The sequence below is a fragment of the Dermacentor andersoni genome, unplaced genomic scaffold, assembly GCF_023375885.2.
Source record: "Dermacentor andersoni unplaced genomic scaffold, qqDerAnde1_hic_scaffold ctg00000040.1, whole genome shotgun sequence".
NCBI lineage: Eukaryota > Metazoa > Arthropoda > Arachnida > Ixodida > Ixodidae > Dermacentor > Dermacentor andersoni.
In genome coordinates, this window is record NW_027314753.1 from 5,042,915 (window position 1) to 5,065,680 (window position 22,766).

The window sequence follows — 22,766 nt, forward strand, 5'->3', positions numbered from 1 at the left end:
AGAGGCAGACAACTTCGCTGTGAAAGCGCCTGTACAGTAAACATTGCCGTCTTGTATTTTATCTCGATGACACCATCACCATCCGCACGGTCCCGGCCGCGAGGAGCTGCTAGCGGATCGCCTTCTTTATCTTCCTTGCCTCGGCGGCAGCCTATTCCGTTGACCGCGATCACGCTCTAAACTGCACCATCATTGCGTCGTGCATCCCTTCAAGCAAGATTTCGACGGCACACGTTCGCTGCTGTATTAACATTAGACAGTTTTAGAATCGCGTTTGTTGCCTTACGCACGTTAAAGGTGAGCACCTTTGCCGGACGTTACGGTGCGTGTCCCATCAAGTCTTTGAGTTCACCTTACGGAAACACAAACGTAAAGAAAACGTTAGAAAACAGGGCGCCGTCTGGCGCCTCGTGCCAAACGTACCCAAGCCAAGACGATCCATGAGCAACCATCCTACTGTTGCTATGTGGACACGTCTCGTTAGGCGTACGGGCGCCAGAATCGCCGGGCGATCTTAGAAAATGGGCGCGCCATCCGCTCATAACTAACCTCTCAGGTGAGTCTAGATAAAGCGAAAGCTCATTACAATAGTTACTGACGAGAAACGCGAGTGAGAGCGTAGCCATCACGAGAATTGACGCTGAAGCGGGAGCCGTGGCTGCCGCCATGTTCGACAACGCTATTTCTTAGCGTCCGTAAACATTACGGACGTTAAACTCGCCAAATAAGGTGCTATCAGCGTCAAATGAAACGCGACCAGCAGAGCGCGTGGCCCAAGGATAAAGTGAAGGTGTAGTGTGCGCCGTCCGTTAATCGCCAATGACAGACAACCGATTTGGGTGCTCGTTCGGGAGTCGGACGGCCAAACGCGTTCAGCACGCCGGCGACCATCGCGGCTGCTAGCGATACCGCGCTGCGCAAGTTTGCCAATTGAAAGAATGATGTGGCGCACACGCGGCACACCACATGAGCGAATCTATAATGATGACGGTGCAAACTGCTGCACGCGCACCGCTGTTCGCGAACGGTGCGACAATACTCGCTGCAAACTTTAGCTTCCGTTGTCTTTTATTTTTGTTTTCCACCTTTGGAACGTAAGAACCAGATCACAGACGAAAATACTTCACTATTGGGGGATCGCGCGGGGCGGCCAAATCGGCAAATGTGTTCCTGTCAATGGTGATGACTGGAGGGCACGCACTATACCTTCACTTATAGTTCAAGTAGCTGAGGAGTTCTATATCGATTTATACAGTACCAGTGGCACCCACGACGATAATGGAAGAGAGAATAGTCTAGAGGAATTAGAAATCCCACAGGTAACACCGGAAGAAGTAAAGAAAGCATTGGAAGCTATGCAAAGGGGGAAGGCAGCTGGGGAGGATCAGGTAACCGCAGATTTGTTGAAGGATGGTGGGCAGATTGTTCTAGAGAAGCTGGCTACCCTGTATAAGTAATGCCTCATGACTTAGAGCGTACCGGATTCTTGGAAGAACGCTAACGTAATCCTAATCCATAAGAAAGGGGACGCCAAAGACTTGAAAAATTATAGACCGATCAGTTTACTGTCCGTTGCCTACAAAGTATTTACTAAGGTAATTGCAAATAGAATCAGGAACACCTTCGACTTCCGTCAACCAAAGGACCTGGCAGGATTCCGTAAAGGCTACTCAACAATAGACCATATTCACACTATCAATCAGGTGATAGAAAAATGTGCGGAATATAACCAACCTTTATATATAGCTTTCATTGATTACGAGAAACCGTTTGATTCTGTCGAAACCTCAGCAGTCGTGGAGGCATTGCGGAATCAGGGTGTAGACGAGCCGTACGTAAAAATACTGAAAGATATCTATAGCGGCTCCACAGCCACCGTAGTCCTCCATAAAGAAAGCAACAAAATCCCAATAAAGAAAGGTGTCAGGCAGGGAGATACGATCTCTCCGATGCTATTCACAGCGTGTTTACAGGAGGTATTCAGAGACCTGGATTGGGAAGAATTGGGGATAAGAGTTAATGGAGAATACCTTAGTAACTTGCGATTCGCTGATGATATTGCCATGCTTAGTAACTCAGGGGACCAACTGCAATGCATGCTCACTGACCTGGAGAGGCAAAGGCGAAGGGTGGGTCTAAAAATTTATCTGCAGAAAACTAAAGTAATGTTTAACAGTCTCGGAAGGGAACAACAGTTTACAATAGGTAGTGAAGCACTGGAAGTGGTAAGGGAATACATCTACTTAGGACAGGTAGTGACTGCGGATCCGGATCATGAGACTGAAATAATCAGAAGAATAAGAGTGGGCTGGGGTGCGTTTGGCAAGCATTCTCAGATCATGAACAGCAGGTTGCCATTATCCCTCAAGAGAAAAGTTTATAACAGCTGTGTCTTACCAGTACTCACGTACGGGGCAGAAACCTGGAGGCTTACGAAAAGGGCTCTACTTAAATTGAGAACGACGCAACGAGCTATGGAAAGAAGAATGATAGGTGTAACGTTAAGGGATAAGAAAAGAGCAGATTGGGTGAGGGAACAAACGCGAGTTAATGATATCCAAGCTGAAATCAAGAAAAAAAATGGGCATGGGCAGGACACGTAATGAGGAGGGACGATAACCGATGGTCATTAAGAGTTACGGAATGGATTCCAAGGAAAGGAATGCGCAGCAGAGGGTGGCAGAAAGTTAGGTGGGCGGATGAGATTAAGAAGTTTTCAGGGACAACGTGGCCACAATTAGTACATGACCGGGGTAGTTGGAGAAGAATGGGAGGGGCCTTTGCCCTGCAGTGGGCATAACCAGGCTGATGATGATGATGATGCATGGGCAGCGCGCTCCGCTGTTCACGTTTCATTTTACGCTGATAGTACATTATCGTAGCGCACTTAAACAGCAGAAACCCAAATACGTTCCGAGCATGCGCATAGAGGTCGGCGCTATTTCTTTACGAAGGTAATGCTTTTAGTTCAGTTGCAAACGATAAACTAAAACTTTCTATTCAAACTTTAAAAATTGAAGCCTTGGAAAAAAAACAACGTGAAGATATATCGAAAGCGCTCTAGCCGCAAGAAACTTGCTCACGCAGCGATGTCATTCATGACAATATCACAAGCGGCTGGACTCGGTAAGGTCAGCCTTAAAGACGTTCTTTTTCACCATCAGTTATGCTTTCAAAGATTTTATCTGCAAGACATTTGTGCAAAACGGAAGCATGTTTAATGTTTATTGGCTCAGCTATAGATAATCTCGAAGAATGGCTCCAAAGTACTCATTTCCGTTAGCCGCCTAAGATCAGTTATTGAAAGTTTACTTATCGTGGCTTAGGATAGGATAGGAATAACTTCAATAAAGTGCCGGGAAACGACGATTTAACGAGTCGTGACGCTGGCCAAGCGTCGACCCGGGGTAATACCGTACTCTGCACTAGCCAAGTTGGGCCCGTTTGTAGTGGGTCATGAGGCTTGTGCTTTTCGACCGCACCTCGGGCCTGCTGGACGGCCCATAGTTGTGAGTCCTTGTCTGCAGACTGCAGTGCACTTTGAAGTTTTGGAGGGTAAGTCCTGGAGGTAGCTGCCGTCGGGAACCTGGCACAGTCCCACATGATGTGCCATTGCTCCGCCGGACCCGCTGCACAAACCCCGCACAGCCCACTCGGATAGAGCTCTGGGTGAAGCACGTGCAGCATTGCGGGGGCGAGGAGTGACGCGGTCTGTATTTTTCTTAGGATTACGCCCTCCTCCCAACTGAGTGCCGGGTGGGGAGGCGGCATTGTCCGTCGAGCTAAGTGGTAACACTTGGTTACTTCGGCATAACTAGTCAATCTGTCCTTGGTTTCGAACCACCACACGGAACGGTCACTCTCAGGGGCGCGGAAGGTAAGCGCTCGCGCCGCCGAATGGGCCGTCTCGTTGTGGTTCGGTGAGGATGCACACTCGCCGGCGTACGCCGGGAACCACTTGATACGGACGGTTCTGCCGCGGTCTCTAAGTTGGAGCTTGCCGATGATGGCGGCCGCCGGCGCGCATATTCGCCCCTTGGCAAAGTTGCGCACGGCATTCCTCGAGTCGCTGAGCACGGTGCGACACTCGGTCTCGGTGATCGCCAGAGCGATGGCAACCTCCTCAGCGACTGTGGCGTTCGTGCACCGCACGCTCGCTGCCGTTGTCTTGGTGCCGGTAGCCGCCACAACGACCACTGCCGCGAAGCCTTCCAGCTTGTATTCCGCGGCGTCCACGTACCGGGCGTGCGGGTCTTGGGCGTGTTGCTCGGTGAGGGCCTTGGCCCGCGCCTGCCGCCGTTCTTGGTTGTATTCTGGGTGCATATTCTTCGGGATGGGGTCCACGTAAATGTGGGCCCGCGCCTCATCTGTGATCTCGCACGGTTGCCGGCTGGGAGCTTGGGGGTTGTAACCCAGGGACGTCAGTATACTGCGGCCCGTCTTGGTGGTAGAGAGGCGCTCGAATTGCGCGGTGAGCTGCGCCTCGGCTATTTCTTCTAGGGTGCTATGGACGCCGAGCTGCAAGAGCCGAGCCGTACTCGTGGTCTCCATTAAACCCAGCGCTGTCTTGTAAGCCCGTCTGATCAGCGTGTTGATCTTGGTCCTGTCAGTGACGTGCCAGTTAAGGTAGGGCGCAACGTAGGCAATGTGACTGATCACGAACGACTGGACAAGCCGCACGAGACTGTCTTCACGCATGCCCGCCCGTCGTGTAGAGACTCGATGTATGAGCCGGATGGCGTCCATTGCCTTGGTGGTAAGCTTGTTGATGGTCTCGTCGTTGCGGCCGCTCTTGTTGAACAGCAGGCCCAGGACCCTGATCTTGCGAACTTCGGGGATGCGTTGCCCCGATGCAGTCACAATTTTGATGTGATCACACGCCCGACGAGGAGCGCGCTTCCGTCCCGGTCGAAGCGGTGTGACGACGAACAGCTCGGATTTAGCGGGCGAGCACATTAGGCCTGTGCCATCAAGGTGGTGCTCGATGGTGGTAACCGCCGCTTGCAGCTGTTGCTCGATGCTGGCGTCGGTGCCGCCAGCCGCCCACAGGGTAATGTCATCGGCGTAGGTCGTATGCCGGACGCCGGTCCCCGTTACTGGCCTCGCTACCCCGATCATGACGAGGTTAAAGAGCAACGGCGATATGACCGAACCCTGTGGAGTACCCGTACTGCCGAGCTTGTGTTCGGGGAGCTTGAGGTCTCCGGCGTGCAGTTGTACCGTGCGGTTGGTCAAGAATTCTTGAATATAATTGTAGCTCGTTACCCCCATGTTGAGTCTTGATACTTGTCCTAATATGGCTGAGTGTTTGACTTTGTCGAATGCACTTTGTAAATCGAGACCCAGAATTACTTTGCTGTCTTGTGTCTTGTTGTCGGCGATTTCTTGTTTGAGTTGTAACATGGCATCTTGTGTGCTGAGTCTGCGCCGGAAGCCGATCATCGTGTCAGGATAGAGGCCTTCCTTCTCTAGGTATTCCTGCCACCGGTTGGCGACCACGTGCTCCAGCACCTTGCTCACGCAGGACGTCAGCGAGATGGGACGCAGGTTGCCGATGTCCAGTGGTTTGCCCGGTTTCAGAATCAGGATCGTTCTTGCCGTTTTCCACTGTCGGGGGAGCTTGCCCGAATGCCAGCATTCATTGAAGTAATCGGTTAGGGCCTCTATCGAAGCGTCGTCCAGGTTGCGTAGCATCTTGTTTGTAACGAGATCTGGGCCGGCTGCTGAGCGGGTGTTGAGCTCGTACAGCGCTACCCGTACCTCTGATGTGGTAATGTCTCGGTCGAGCCACGCGTTGGGCAGCCCCCCGTACGGCGGGTGGGTTTCCGTTGGCGTGTCTGGCAGATACTTGGCTTCCAGGCTCCTGATAACAGCGTCTTTTCCTTGTTGTTGTGTGATGGTGTGCATGAGGCGGGCCAGGCGGTCGCGCTGGTTTGACTTGGTCTTTGTTTCGTCTAGGAGGTGCCGAAATAGATTCCATGTAGAACTGCGATGCGATTCCCTGTCAGCTCGGTTGCAGATCTCGTTCCACTGTTGACGGCACAGGAGCCTGTAATGTTGTTCAATGGCCCTATTTAAGTCAGCCACCTTCTTCCTCAATTTGCGATTCAGCCGGTGCTGCTTCCAACGCGCCTGTATCGAACGTTTGGCCTCTATCAGATGGGCCAGGCGGCTGTCCATGATGATCACGTCCTCGTCTGTTTCTATGGTTTTTGTGGCTGAGCGCACTGCATCGCGGAGTTCCGCCGTCCAGGTTTTGATCTCTGTGATGTCTTGTGCTGTGGTGAGGCGCCCCTTACGGAATTCGTCCCAGTCCGTCCACTTATGTATAATGGTATTCCTCCGTAATTGGTTGGGTATCGTAATTTCGAGGATGTAGTGGTCACTGCCCAGGTCGAAGCCCGTGTTGTGCCATGTTACTTTGCCCGTGTGGTCATTTTTTATGAACGTAAGGTCTGGTGTGGTATCTCGTGCTACGGAGTTGCCGATGCGGGTAGGATGAGCGGGGTCCGTGATTAGGACACATTTGTGGTCCAGGGTATTCTGTAATAAGTTCCGTCCCTTGGCCGTGTCCTTTACATAACCCCACGCTCGATGGGCGGCGTTGAAGTCCCCTCCGATCAGCAACGTGTTGTCTCTGGCTTGGGTGCTGGCTGTGTGTAGTAGGGTCTTGAATTTCTGTGTTTGGTGCTTGGGGTTACTGTAGATGTTGGCGATGAACAGGCTGCCTTTCCGTTGTTTGCTTGGGATGATTTCAGTGAAGGCGTATTCCACCCTGCTGCGGCCGTGTTTGAGTTGGTGCTCGATGAACGTGAGCCCTTTGCGGACGAACGTGCAGACGCCCCGTCCCTCCGTCTGGCTAACGTGAGCGCGATACCGTCGCCGTTTCTTGCAGCAGGATAATGTCGGGTTTCTTGTTTACTGTGGTAATTTGTTGTTGCAGCACTGCTTTCTTGTTGTTGTAACTGTGGCAGTTCCACTGCCAGACCGTAAGGCCCGGTAGCGATGCTATTGTGGATCGGTTTTGGGACATAGTTGTGGCGAGGGTGGGGCTTGCGTCTGTTCATGGAGGTATGGGTGTTTGGCGAATTCCGCTGAAAAGATGGGGCTGCGGACTATGGGCTTGAGGGTGTGTTCAATGAATTCGAAACGCTCTTGTATGGTGCGAAAGGACGTGGTGATCAGTTCCTCCAGCCGTGCCAGTCGTTGGTCGGTCACGGCAGCCGTGCTGGCGTAGGTGTTGGCGAGCGCTTCAATTTTGGCTTCGAGCTGAGTTTCCAATTGGGTCAGGTCCTTGTTATCTCGTGATAAAGTGCGTCTTCGTTTCTTGGTGGTTGGGTCAGTGATCTTCTCCTCCTGGGGCGCGTCTTGGGTTTTGTCCTTTGATTCTGTGACTTGGTGCGATAGCGTGTCGGAGTTCTGCTCGGGGACAGCGGTGGGTTTTGGTTCGGTGCGTGCTCGTTTCTTTGGGGTTGGATCAGTGGTATTCTCCTCCTGGGGCTCGACTTGGGTTGTGTCCATTGATTGTATGCCTTGGTGTGATGGCGTGTCGGTGGCGGGTGTAGGTGTCTCGGGTGACTGAGCTGGCTCTGTCCTTGGATGGGCTTGCTGTGCTTGAAGTTCGTTCTTGACCTCGGCTAGCTCTTCGGCAAGCCGGCGCGCGGTTTCCACCAGGGTCGCATTGGTTGCGCGGAGTTGTTCGAGTACCTTGTAGTAGGGGCTGCTAGTCCACGCCTGCCAGCTGCTCGGAGTGCTTCGGCCACTAGTGGCGCTGTTGGAGCTGGCGCTGCTGCCTTTAACTTCACCCTTGGCTACGTCGGCCCAGCTGACTTTGTCACGGGAGCGCGATCGCTTTGCGCCACAGCTGTTCCTGTCCGACGAGTCACGGCCGCGGGATGCGCTGCGCGAGGCATGACGGGAAGCGTAACGTGATGCGTGGCGTGAGGCATGGCGCGACGCGCTGCGGGATCCGCCACGGGAAGCGCTGCGCGAGCGGGAGCGTCCTAGGCGTGGAAAGGCGCTTGGTTAGAATGCTTGCTTTCGCTGTTCTTCGGCGTTACGGCGTTCCCATCGCCGTCGCCGCACGACGTACGGAACCTTGTATTTGGCTCTGCAGAGGCGGTCTCCAGTGGGGTGTTCTTCGCCACAGAGCTTGCACTTGGGGACACACTTGTGGCCCTCTCTGGGATTAGGAACACCGCATGAAAGACAAACACGTACGTTTGGTGTGGGGCACACGTCGCGCCTGTGGCCGACCTTGCCGCATACTTTGCACACTTCTATTTGCTTCCTGTAGAGACTGCACGGATAGAGCGTGGATCCATAACGCACAAACTTGGGAACGTTGATACCGTTGAACACAACGATTATTGTCGTCGTGTTCCCGATACGCTTCGCTCCCACGGCGAGGGGGTTGTACTTTGTAACGATCTGCTGCATTATTTGGCTTCGCTGTCCTCGAGCGCTATGCCCCTGATCACGCCCTTGACTGTGTCGTGGGCGGTCGTTCCGTAAGCGCTCACTTCGTATATTTTGCCTTGGACGTCGATAGCTTGTATTCGAGCATACTTGTTCGCTCGCTCCTCACACGGAGTGCTGAGCACCATAATGTTCTGATGGATATTGGGACACGCCATATCCTCAGCTCGATCTGCCTTCTCAATTCCCGCTGCCGCCATGATGGCAGTAGCCACGCATGCAGCTCCCGCCTTGGAAATCTCGAGCCCTCCGCGGGGCCGCACGACGATCTTAATTTCTTCCCCAGGCGTTGCGGGCATGCGAGCCGCCCGAATAACTGCGCTCCTGACGTTCTTGTTGAATTTAGTCTTCTACTGAGAGCTCGGAGTATCGGTACAAGAATTCGACTCACCCTGCGTTGCATGCAGGCGTGTTCGGCTCGTGTGCCAACCGTTGTGCAGCCATCCGGGCGTGCGATGAAATTCCTCGGGCATAATTTCTTCTCTCTCTACTTAAACGCACATTTGGGAAACCTGGGAATCGTGAGTCAAAGCGGTGGGGAAAACCTCCATGTTGCCGTGGCAGTAGCACGGCTGTCTAGGCCTAGCAAGCCTTGGCTTCGCTTAGGCCTAGCAATGTCTATTGGCGGTGAACCAGGTAAAGTCCGATAAATCGATGAAAAACGCACCTTTGATGGAAAGTCGGGTGTCGGAGGATAGCGGATACCTTCACGATCACAGTGGTACTAAAATCTTCGGGATCGAAACTAATTAGCACTGCGAAATCGGGCATTAACGACGGAGCCGATATGAGCACTTCTTTGTCAGCAATGGCTCATACCCTCTTCCTCAATCGTGGCTTTGTTTATTGCGTAAAGAAGGGCTCAGTTTACTCCTTATCTAGAGGTTACCACCAATTTGAGCACTCGAATCACAACAATAATGTCAGCAAGATTTACATAGCGCTATTAATGTTTGGCGCTGTTAAAGAATGACTGCCGGTATATTCATGGTGCAGTACGATTCTGAAAAAGCAGGTACGAATACTTGGGCGGGTTCTTTGGCGCAATTCAAGTTCATCAACTTGATCACATGCGCCCGACAGCACACTTGTGCCTTTACGGCGGACTCTCCTACGTTATACAAGAACCCCAGCGCAACGGTACCACACACAAGGTGTGCGACAAAATCGTGCGCGCTCCCGATTAGATATCTTAGCGTTGGTGGCATCAGGCGTGATTTTCCGGTGTCATTAAAAATAAAAACAGCTGCCTAACGGAAAGAAACGGATATCTTTTTTTAGTACATTGTATCAAATAGAGTAGCGCGCACGTGTGCGTTTGAACAAAAGGTACTGAAGCATTGGGTTGAGTGCTTTGCCAAATATATTTCGGCTGTGCATCGCTAACACATAAAGAAGAAAATACCGTGATTTTATTGTACAATTAATTCTGATATACGTATACAATGAAGTGAAATGTGAGCTCCGACCTAGTGCCCGTGGTGGAAGCCGCCCCAAACCACACGACTCGATTGGCACACGAAATATTCGTTCATTAAGGCGAAAGCCTTAAGTGGCTCTTTGCAATGGCTCATACCCGAAATAAAGGGGGCGTCTTGTCCAGTGATACAAAGTAGAAAGGTGATACAAAAGAAGTAGACGAATGGTACAAGAAATACAGGCAGCAATGGCTCATTCCCGAAAAAAAAAGACATAATCAGGAATCACTTATACCTCCGTAAGGAAGCAAAGAACGAATGGCTGAATATGAATGAAGAAACAAAACAAAGAAAGAACGAAGGAAATAAAAACGGATAAAAAGAATAAAAGAGGGAACAAAGAAAAACTGAAGAAAGTATACATGAAAGAAAGAAAGAAAAAAAAAGACCGAAGGTAGAAAAGAAATCATGAGCCATTCCACTCTATGAAGGTAGTTGACCAGCCAAGCTGTGTAGCAGACGACACGGAAGTGACACAGAATTTTGAACAAAGGTACGAACTCATTTATTGTCTTCATGAGTGGTAATCGTGACGAAAACTGCGCACACTCATTTATTCCTTGATTGGAGGACATTATTTTACTCGCAACTGCACTCACACTCTTTGATAATGTCAAATCGATGAACGTACGCCGCTTGTGGTCGGTTGGGCCCGGTCGGTGTGGTATCGGAAGGGATTTGTCTGCAACACGGAACACGTAAACCACTTCCTTTTCGGTACCCACACATCCACATTGAAATCACCGACAACGACAACAGGGGTAGCGTCATCGCAGATAATTCATGCAAATTGAGTATTGCACTGGAAACTGCAAATATATTTTTTGATAACGCCAAATCGATGAACGTACGCCGCTATAGGTGGTCGGTTGGGCCCGATCGGTTTGGTATCGCAAGGAATTTGTCTGAAACACGGAACACGTAAACCACTTCCTTTTCGGTACCCACACATTCACATTGAAATCACCGACAACGACAACAGGGGTAGTGTCACTGGAGATCATCCACGCAAAGTGAGTACCTTACGGGATATGAGTCATTGTATTTTTGCTTGCTTACAGGGTATGGGCCATTGCTCACGGGGATATGAGCCATTGATGACATTTTTCGACAAGCTGTTTTGTATGTTGTATGCGTGATTAAAAAGATTTTAAGCACTGTTCGCGTCACTTTGGTGAGTGCTTGTAGCCTGTGCCTTACGAGGCCATGGGCCATTTGCGTTTTCTGCTTGCTTACCTGAGCATGAATGTTTACGGGGATATGTGCCATTGATAAAGGATTATTTTTCTTAACGGAGAACAAAAATGTGCGGAACCCTAGCCATATACAGCTTCGCTGTAAAGACGAAAGAAGGAACGAAGAAGAATCTTTAGCTCGTGCATTAAGTGCTCGCACGTGCCATTGAGGAGGTCGGCGTACAGCGCAACACGTTCACTTCACACTGCGGCTCGCTATGTCTTGCAAGTATTCGGACCTTTCCGATCGAATCACTTAATACATCACCACGCGCGCAGCAGGCTTCCGCCTTGACATATTACAGGAGCGTATTATGTTGCCGATATTTTTGAACAGTAATGTAAACAGTGTTCTGCTCTTCAATTTTTGGTACGTCGGTGCCCCATTGCAGTCTTGGGGCCCCTTCGACCACGTTTGAGGTAATATATTAAGGCGCTTGTACTACATTTCTATTAATCTTTTCCGGTTACCTTTCTTGAGCGTCTAACTTCTGTTACAATATTGTCTTTCGGCGCAAGACGCGCCTGCATGGACATGAAATTTCCAGAATGATGTCGCATATTTCATAGCGAAAAAGTTATATCTACTCAGAATGCACTCGCGAAGCACATGCCTGCGTAGATGCCTGATCAAACGTGATCCTCAGCGATTGCTCTATAATTTACGATTATTCAAGTCTGATTAAGCAACGCCTTAACCTGCAGAGAGATTCCGGCGACGCGTGAAAGTGCGCGCCGCTATCGTCGTGCTTTCACCGTTACTTCTTTTTCAGGGCACAATTGCTCGAAATATGAAGCTCTGTCCACGACTTACAATTTTTGAATTGTCTTTCTTCTTCACTACAACTTATACGTGACAGTAAAGACATGCTACGTTTTCATTGAGTGAATACGTGTAAATGGACCATACAATTTTGCTCCGCTTGCGTTTACTCTCCAAACACAATATTTCATAAGTGACAACCGACTATTTCCTCTAACAGATTCCAAAATAGAGGAATTTGGATATTAGCAGGAGGTCTTAAAAGAAAAGAGCGTTTTATTGCCTATTACTGAGGTTTCACTTGACGGCAGAAAAGGGAAATTCAGCAAGAATACCTTGCATATTTAAAAGTCTATCCACTTCAAAACGATTCATTTTAGTTTCTTCTTTGCATGCTGATACCGACTAGAGGAAAAAGAGGTAAAGATAAGTAAAAACAGATCCAAGAGCAATGACTGCTAACAGTTGCAAGCGTTCGTACACAGTGTGCAGTGGTTTTCGAGAGGCGCAGTTGGTCTTTCTGCCCTTGAGCATCTATTTGTACTTAAGAAACGTCCCGTACACATTTTCCTCCGATCCCAGTCTGCCATCCAAGCGGCTAATACTGAGACCTGGAGCGGAGCGCGGAGCGTCAGGCGTAGAGTCTCGAGCCTCCATAGATATAACGAGACGCGTTGGCCTTGAAACGACAGGATGGTTGCTTATCCATTTTGATGGCTTGGATATGTTTGTCACGAGACCAAAGATAGCACTCTGTCTTCTAACATCTTACTATGCCGGCGTTCCCATACAGTAAACTCAGTTCTGAAGGGACGCCCACTTTAACATTGCTACAGTTGCTTGCGTTTAACATATGTAACGTATCTCTCCTACATATGTAAGCCGAAAAACGCTATTCCAAACTGCATGTTTAGAATAGCGTTTTGGTGAACCCATATTGTTAGTATTCCCACAATTCAAGAGTCAAAAGTATGACTTGTTTTATAAATTGTAAGTTGCTCTTTCGACAACGGATATGTAATTCACAGCGCCTGCCGCTACTAAATACGCAACGAGGTATCGCCGACGACAAAGTAATTGCCAAGAACGGTACTCTGTAAACATTTATTACCATGAAGTGCGGGCCCCTATAGCACTGCAAAGGAAGGATGTTGGGTGGTGATTGCAATCGTTTGCTCGCCACATAACGAATCTACACTGGAATTCAGCTGGTTTTACCAATGCTCCTTTGTATACTCTAGGTCCTTAATTGGGACTTCCCCTGCTATTCCGGCTCTTCTCTTTCTTTCTCTCGATGTCCCCTGCCCCTTTCGCAATGTGCTAAGGCGTGCTTCTCCGGATGTTCGGTACACCATTTTCTTTATAAATTATTTCCTTCACACGTTCATTCCTTTAAAGCTGCGGAAAATAGCGCCTGTTCACCTCCGTAATCTCCCTTTCTTTCACCTAGACTCCCCGTTGTAAAACGATGTTACTGCGTGACATATGGCTGGGTGGGGCATTTAGAATTTCTTAGGAATGGCCGACAGCACGGTGTGCAATTGGGCGACGATACAGTAGTGAACTTTCTGTGCCACTTCTAGACTCAGTGGTGTGCTCCGTGAGTTACTGTTAGCCACTTCGACGGTAGACCACTCTCGGGAGAAAACATCCTGGAAACTTGGTCTAAGCACTATTGTATGCACAAGTCCCCAAAAGACGAACTGTGGATACTGAAAACGACTGTTCTTTGTGTACGAACACTTGTGATTGTTAGCAGTTATTCCTCTGCGAGTGAATTCACTCCCGCTACCTCTTCATTATTTTTCTTATATTAGTTGTACTTATCTGTCTTTTCTGCTATTAATTTGTTAGCGTTATGCGTGTCAAACTGGAAAAAACGCATGTGGGGGTGTCTCGCACCACATGCTTAGAGGAGAGATCGCTCCTCGTTTTTATTCTAAAGCACCCAATGTAAATGGTCATCGCAGTGACTTCATGATGTCCTGGTGGCAGGCCACCATGGCGTGTCGCACAAGTATGACCACGCTGATTCATTTAGGTTGGCATATGCTTGATTGTTTGAAGTTTGAAGTTTAGTACGGTTTAGAGAATACAAGGTTGTCATGGCGCTGGAGCAAAAGGCGAGGCTATGCACGCCTGACTAGGCTTCTGGCGCGACGAGCACGGCAGACAACAGGGCAAAAAATATGTATGCATATACACAATAACACACATATATACATACTTATACATGCATGTATATATACAAATGACACAATTATACGTACAATAAATAAATGCAGTAAAATAAGTATTAATATTTGCAAATGAAGAAATAAAGTAGCTAGAGAAAGATACAGAAAGGCCAAAGGCAAATGGAAGCAAAAAGTCTTGCAACGCATGAAATTGCATAGCAGTTGAAAAGCAGGATAGTCAATTAGAAAAGCAGGTGTCCATTGTCTAGAAAATACAGCTTCAATTTTTTTCTGAATGTTTAAATGGTGGAGGAATCTTGCATGATATCAAATAAAGCATGCTCATTATTAAGTAAATTAGGAATCTGCCACTGTAAAAGTTGGTTGCCGTAGCTTGTTCTGGTTTTTACCTTAATAAGGTTCCTAGCTTCAGGTGCACTTAGTTGTGGTATTAGTGTATATAGAATAAAAGTTCTTGCGTTTAGTTATGAATTCCTAAAATGCCTTTTCCGGCAACTTTTGTTTATATAGACTGCTGACACTCAAGATACTGTCCTGGTGAAAGTACTCAGATGTATGTTCGTGCATCGATAGGTTATGAATAATACGAACACAGTTTTTCTGCATTCGGAACGGATATCCCACGTTAGATTTCGAAGTGACGCCCCAGATAAGTAGACAATAGTGAAATCTAGAAAGAATAGCAGAAAAGTACAACTGACGCTTAAGTTTTAACGGTAACAGTGTGCGATGCTTACTCAGCATACCGATTAATTGTGCTGTGTTACGTTTAATATAACTTACGTGATGCTTCCACCGTAGATTTCCATGGAAGAGCACGCCCGAGAACTTGTACTGGAAACCCTTTCAAGTTGTTGTGATTGAAATATTAAAGTACATGCGAACTTAACTAGCTTGGTAATTGGAGTAACAACAATATACTTTGTTCTTTTTTAACATTTAGGCTCAGCTGATTAGCCGATAACCACACTGAAAGGGAATTTAGCCAATTGGGAATAAGAGGAATTACAATAGAGATGTTATCCGAGGAGAAAAAGACGTTTGCATCGTCGGCATATAATACAATATCGGGTGTTTCTCGCATTGCCACAATATTGTTGCAGGAAGAAAGCAGGCCCACGAGTGTAAAATAATGTATATTTACAACTGAGGTATGTGGCGTTCAGGCAACTGCCAACTTCGTCTTCCTCTAGTCCAATTCGATTTCTTCCTTCTTTTCACCGTAACAATATGAATTTGATATCAAGCAGGAAAATTGTAGGACCTAAAATAGAACCCTGCGGGACGCCGTACCTAATGTCTGCTAAATCTGATTTTATGCTGTTGATTTCCACAAATTGAGAGTGGTGTGATAGCTACGCAGTAAGTCTAGTTAAATGCGTCTGATTCTATAAAAGGGTAATTTAGAAAAAATCATGTCATGTTTAATTGAATGAAATGCTTTATTAAAGTCTCAAAATAGGCCTATTGTGTGCTATTGGTTTTCTCTATAGGTAACAGTTTTATCACGTATTTCAAGTAACGCAGATTCAGTGGATTTACCCCTTTGAAAACAATACTAATTCGGGGATATAAGGTTATGCTTATGCATGTGTCCAGTTATTGTAGAATTTAAGGCTTTTTCTATAATTTTAGAAAAAGCTGGAAGTATGGATATCGGCCGGTAATTAGTGATGCAATCAGTGACGCCACCTTTATGCAATACGACGATCCTAGCGATTTTCGTGTTATCCGGAAATGTGCTTGTAGAAAACACAATGTTTGTTATGTCACAATGAACACTGCATAATAAATCCACGACTGCTTTAATTGGTGCTACTTTAATACCGTCATAACCACAAGAGGAGCTGTTCTTTATATTGCTAATAATGTGTGCGATTTCTGTAGGTGTAACATGACGAAGATACATAGTATCCTGCAAACTGGTGTTAATATAGTCCTAATGTTGTCGCTAACTTCCGAGTCAAAGGAGCCAAAGCACAAGAACTGCCGATTACATACTTCAGCGATGGACTTACCACTTAGGGCTTTAGCGCCATACGTAAGTTCCTGGGGAATGCTGTTTTTGTGTACCGCAATAAGTCTCTTAGAGTTCGTCAAGTTCTTTTAGGATCATAAAGAATGTCCGTCAATTTGTTAGCCTAGTAATCAACACGTGACTTTTTTATGTCGGCATTTAACCTGTTCCTGATTTCTTATATTGCTTGAAAATTTATGTGTCCTTAAATTTCAGGAAGTTGGGAAAGAGCCTACTCGTGCTTTGATTCTCCTGACAAAGTCGTAGGTAACCCAGGGTTTTCTCGCTTGCTTAAACTTTCTAACAGTTACCAAAGGAAACGAATACAGTAGAACCCCGCTGTTACGTTCCTCACTGCTGCGTTCTTTTCATCCGGTCACGGCATAGCTTCCATAGGATCCAATGTATAAGGAACCCCGCTGTTGCGTAGTAGCTGTGAAAACGTTCCCGCATGATGCGTCTCAACCCGAACCCACCTGGGCTAAAGTAGACAACGCGCTCCAACCGCCATTTTGGCTTTTGACAAGTTTTGACCGGGCTTGGCTATGGAACTGGCTGCAAGAAGAAGCGCGCCAGTTCGAGAGGCCGCCACTAGGTGGCCATTCGTGAAAAATGCTCTCACTATCATCGCTGTGATTACGATCACCACATGGTTTGTTGAACGGGTCGACTCACGGAGGAAGAGAACTCAGGAGAGGCCCTGACGTCACTCGTCGTGAAGCTATAGCTAAAGGGAAGCCGGAAGTTGGCGTTGCTCATGGCGTTGCTCCGCCTATCGGGCCAGCTCTCCTCTCTTGTTTATATTTCTCGCGAAACCACGCCGCGCTGCGCGCAACCTGGCTGCTCGGACGCGCGCGCTTCGCAGCAATACTAACAATCGTTAGCACGTTAGCATGATTACGCCAAAGAGGGCAAAATTTCCCGCGGATATTCATTCGTCCGTTGCCATTGCCGTGGCGCGGTGACGACGAGGAGCACGAGCCGCATGATGCCGGGGAGTTGCCAAATCCTAGCTTTGGAAAAGCTGTCGCTGCTCTGGACCTCCTCCGCAGGTACGTCGCACCTCACAGCGACGCCGACAGCAATGCGGCCTTCCAGGCTATTGAGAAACGTGTGGTGATTTCTAGCAAGTGAAAGAAACGGCAAGCCACTATTCTAGACTTTCTTAAGTTCTAAGCGCACTCTGTGGAAATCAATTGTCAATAGCTGAAGCTGCACTTTTTCATTCATTTTCGAAGCTTTCCTCACTGTTGCGTTTTCCCGGCTGTCAGGTTCTTTTTCTCGGTCCGATGAACAACGTATGAACGGTGTTCCACTGTATTTGTAAATTTCAATAATTTTCTCGAGAAAACTTTTGCATAAAAGGTTTGAATCAGATTTCTTTTTCATCTAAAATTTCATCCCAGTTCACAGATGCGATATTTTGAAGGAAATTATCTATTTCGCGCTTAGTTATCATCGCGTAGTTTTTGTCGAGTGTTCTGTGGTAACCTGTGGAAAGGTGCGTTTAGGAACGAAGCAGAACAAAGGTAAATTATCATTGACAGAACTTATAAGCACTCGCGCTTTCACGTCCCTTTAATCACGGTTAGTCAGACAAAAATCAATTAAGGTTTCACTAGAGGCAGAGGCGCGATTAGGCAAAGCAATATTGTTTTTTGAAAAGCCATACGTTGATAACAGGTCGACACATTCATTAACTGATGTGTTAATAGGTTGCAACAAATGAATGTTAAAGTCACCCAAAATTACCACAGGTATTTTCGGTGACGATAGAGAATCAAGCAATGTTTCAAATCGACGGAAAAGTTCAACCAAAGACCCACTGGGACGCCTATAAACAAGGCCAATTACGAAAGTTCTACATCTGACAAAAAGAAGTGCGTCATACTTTGCGACATTCATTTTTCAAACTATGCCAGAGCTCGAACAGGCCATTCAACTCATTGGGCCCCTTTACGCTGTTTATTTCCGCAAAATTTCTGTCTATCGATGCGGCTACCAAATACGTCCAAGGGTATGCTACCAGTCAAGCCTTTCTGGCGACCTGAGCAACTGAAGTAGCAGGCTTTCTTCAAAACGGCATTGAGTACTCTTGGCGGGCTTCGCTCACCGCTTTCTCTCCAGTGTCATCTCTTACACTACTCGCTCCTGCTAGAAACAACACAAATACGCAACGCCCTTACTGAAGTATCAATTGCACGCTAATTGACATGCTGTCGGTATAGTAAAATAAGTAAAAATAGCATAGAGTTGCTTTGAATATTAGCTGAAACATAGTCCTCGTGGTAAAAAGGGCCCACAAAACTGCACAACGCCACAGGCATACCTAAAATTCAAAAGCTAAACACTTTCCAATTACTGGCATTTATCAAACCAGCATTACGTGGTTCAATGTAGCCCAGTAGTCCAGAGGCCAGTTCCACCACGGGTACTGTGTCGGAGCTGGTATTTCATGCCATAATTATTTGTCACAAGATCACAGTACCTTTTCTTTAGATTTTAACATTAGACAGCCAAAATACATGCAGCGAAACCCTCATCCTAATACTTGAGCACTTTTCGTTCTGACGAACATGTCCGCGCTCATCCAGATGCTATAAAGTACTGAAAATGTATTCAATCCTTTTCCCCAGGCCGCTGCTTTTATTATTAACGATGCCAGGAAACCGAGCCTGATGCCACCAGCGCTCAGGTATTTAATTGGGAAGGTGCAAAATTTTCCCGCACACCTTGTGTGATGTACCTTAGCGCTGAAGTGCTGCTTGTATAATATAGGAGAATCGGTTATAAAGGCAGAAGTGCACGGTTGGGCACATGTGCTTGAGCTCATGGAGTTTATTTGAGCCAAGATTACCTGTCCAAGCTTTCATACTTGCTTTATAGGGAGCACCAAACAAAACTATTACACCAATACAAGTAGTGGCGACATCCTTTTATCATTCGAGAGTTCAGATTGGTAACCTCTGGATGCGGAGTAAATTGACAAGTTGTGTGCGTAATTAACAAAGCTACAGTAATTAAATTTTCAGTAATCGATCTTACGTGGCTAAAGAAAATGAGCAGTTCGGAGCCCGTCCTCGACATTATACAGCCTAGCAAAATAATTTCGAATAAACATGCTTCTCAGAGCCACTCGAACAAACACTTCGTCAAAGCCGTCCGAACGCTCTTGGGAGGCGTGACTGACGCAGAGAAAGAACATCTGTAAAGTCGCAGACAGAACAGACGGGACAGACAGACGGGACAGAAAGGAGGAACCACTCACACGCTGCGCTAACAACTTTAAGCGTTGTGATTTCTGTGATAGTGAAGCAACTAGCCCGTCAGTCAATGCTTGCAAACCTGTAAAGTCAACCTTACCGCACCTAGCCTTTTGTGATGCTGTTATCAATAGTATGGCCCCGTGAGCATGTTCCTTGCGGCCAGTCCGCTTTCGATTTTATGCACGCTGTTTTACCGTAGGGAAGCAGTTTAAAATTTTAGTGTCAATATAACAGTGAACGTGTGCCGCCGAAAGCTTGCTTGGTCGCAGAAGCGATGGAAGTCGCAATGATGGTGAAGATTTAGTGCGTTATTGGCATATGTTTATGTAATACACACCCTAACATTGTTGACGAAGCTATAAATTGTAGAACAATTCACAAATTGAAAGATGCAATACAATACATAATATTTTCGGATCATAGTGTGTTTAACGCATGTTAATGGAGTTTCTTTGTTTAATGTCAATAGTAATGTTATATTCTGAATATATAACATTTGTTAATAGCAGAATGTTCTTATTTTTTACAGTGCTGTATTAGTTACTGGCTATTTGGCAAACGGTTGATACTTTTCAATGTGTCTAAAATTTTGCTGTAAATAGTTTTCAAGTTTTCTGTCTTATTAGTTGTACCTTGTTTTATTAGTAAACTGCTACTTCTGCTGCTCCAGCGAGGTAAAGGCCTTAGGAGGATTACGCCCTCATTTTGCCTTACCTTGCGCAAACCTTGTAATGGTTTTGCTAAAAAAATAAAGATGAAAATGAAAAATACGATGAAATCAAGACGATGCGCTGCCGCCGAGGGAAGGACGATAACGAAAGTGAACAGCTTGGTTGCTGCTCACGGAGTCGTGCCGACGGTGACGGTGCTATCGTGACGAAATCTGGGGTGGCAATATTGAAGATTGAGGCGTTTTTTCTTCTTTTTTTTAACAGCGAAGCTGTGAAGAGGAAGCTTTACCTCGGGCCCAACTCCGACGCCGCTTATTCAAATAGATGTAAAACACAGAAACGCTTTTTTGAGATAACCCCTGGAGCAATATTAATAAGATTTATTTGATTCGTGACATAACGGTAACTGTTGGAAGCGAAACTTCTATTTAGGGCCTAAATTTTGGTAAAAGATTTACAAAAATTTGAAAGTGCGAAAAAAATAGAAGCAGGAAGTTTACAAATTATTAGCTCTTCATCAAGAACAGATATCGCGGTTCTATAAATAGCTTCCATTCTTCAAAATCTGCATTTCCATATTACAATTTTTTTTAGATTCATGTGTAATATATCAAATTTGTCCGCTTAAGATGTACTGTTATATGCAATGCACAGCATTGTGATATCATTTCTCGTTGCCGAAAGACATAGTTGTAAATTTGATGCTTTCGTTTTCGCTCATTTCATGCGAAACGTGACAGACCCAAAAGTGATCATCATTGACTTTCTTTAAAAAAAATTGTGCTAGACGGATATTGTGTGCATAAGGTTTCACCGAAGTATTTTCGTTGCACAAAATGTTTTGATCACGTGAGCGCTCTTTGAAATTTCTGCAAAGAAGCAAAAGTTCGTTGGGGGTAAATCTTTTTTTATTCAGCGGTGAAACTAGGTGCAATTACAAATTTTATTTCAGAGCATTGCACTGGCATCCTACTTCCATATGACGTCATAATTGAATGTATTTTAGAATTTTCCGTGTTTATTTGGTTCAGTAAAAAAGCAATAAAATTTGCGTTCTCAGAATTTTCCTGCATGACCCTTTTCTGAAAATTTGCAATTTCTGCCAAATTTCAGTAAACAAATGATGACCTAAATGAAAAATTCGAAGCCAACAGTCACTAGAATCTAAGTTTTCTTTAAATGAAGCAAACCTCGCCAAATTTGGTGCAATGGTTGCCAAGAAAAATGAATAGATAGGAACTCCAGAGCTAAACCTTCCTCTTAAGGGCTACTTTCCCCACTATCGTGTCCACGTGTAGAACAAAATCCCGAACATAGCGCAATGCCGGACCGACCCGCGGTAGAGGTGACGCAGGCGTCAAGAACTCGTCATACGTGGGCCGATCCTGAAGGCAGTGCAATGCCAGGCCCACCCGGGGCGGAGGTGCAGTTCGCCGTTAAAGGGGCCGGGACACCAAATTTTGAGGCTATAAAAATCATGTTGTAGGCTGCTTCCGTATGCAAGGACACCCAGAACGAGGTATTGGACGCTGCAAACATTTCAACCTAATTTTAATTCAGCTCCAAAAAGTCATTAAAAACTCCTTCTCGTGGTCGAGACCCATCGCTAGCGCGGCAGTTATGACGTCACAGAGGAGGAACGAAAATATTGACGTCATAGCACACTAGCACAAAAACGTGACGTATGATGAGTAGCGATCAAGTGCCGATAACGGAGCCTGCTGAGCAGAGCGACCAAGCATAGCCTCCACTATGACCGAGCTACAGGCATATAGAAATCCTTTCTTAATGCAAAGAAGGCGTAAGGCGTGCAGACAGACACAAAAGGAGAGAAGTGGACAACACGAATGCCGCACGGCGGCGCGCGAACGGCAAACTGCGTGTAACACTAGCCGGCCAACTCCGAAAAGGACCAGGATATGCGGCGTTCGTGTTGTCCGCTTCTCTCCTCACATAGTCGCATAGTTCGGCAGCTCGGAGTGGTCTCTCGTTCGCTTGGCCTTTCTCAATGTGAGGGCCCGTCCACGTTACCGGCACGGAGATTCACGGCACGCCGTTTGCCGTTCGCGGGCCCCCGTGCGACTGCGGTTTTGCTCGCGAACGGCGAGATTTCCTTGCCGTAGAGAGGACGGGCCCTGGACCCATTTGTGCGGCAGCCGTATGGCGAAGCGGCCAATCAGCGACCGAGGAGTCGTCACTGTGGCACCGACGGCAGCCTCACCGCCTGTGATCGTTCGGCGCCGCCGATATCGTCGCTAGGCCTTTTCCGATTCACTTCAAAGCTAAAGCTTACGGCACTTCGGAATGAATCACCGACTCTCACAAGCCGCAATATATTCTTACCGTTGCTGTCGGTCTTCGCAATAATAATAATCGCGACATGCACTTCGTATCGCCAGTTGTTTATCTCTGCTGGCAGAGCACACGTACGCGCGAGCAGGCGACGCAGCATCGTTTAAGGTCACTATTTTATGTGGCCCACGTTACCAAGTCAAGTTGCGTTTCCTCCTCTGTGACGTCATAGCATCCCCCGGAGCCCAGAAACCGAAACCGAAATCGCTCGCTATAGAAATGCTATTATTAAATTATTTATCGGATTTGTATGAGTCCCGCTGTGTGTAACTTGCTCCCTGAAGCATGACGCAACGTTTGAATCAACA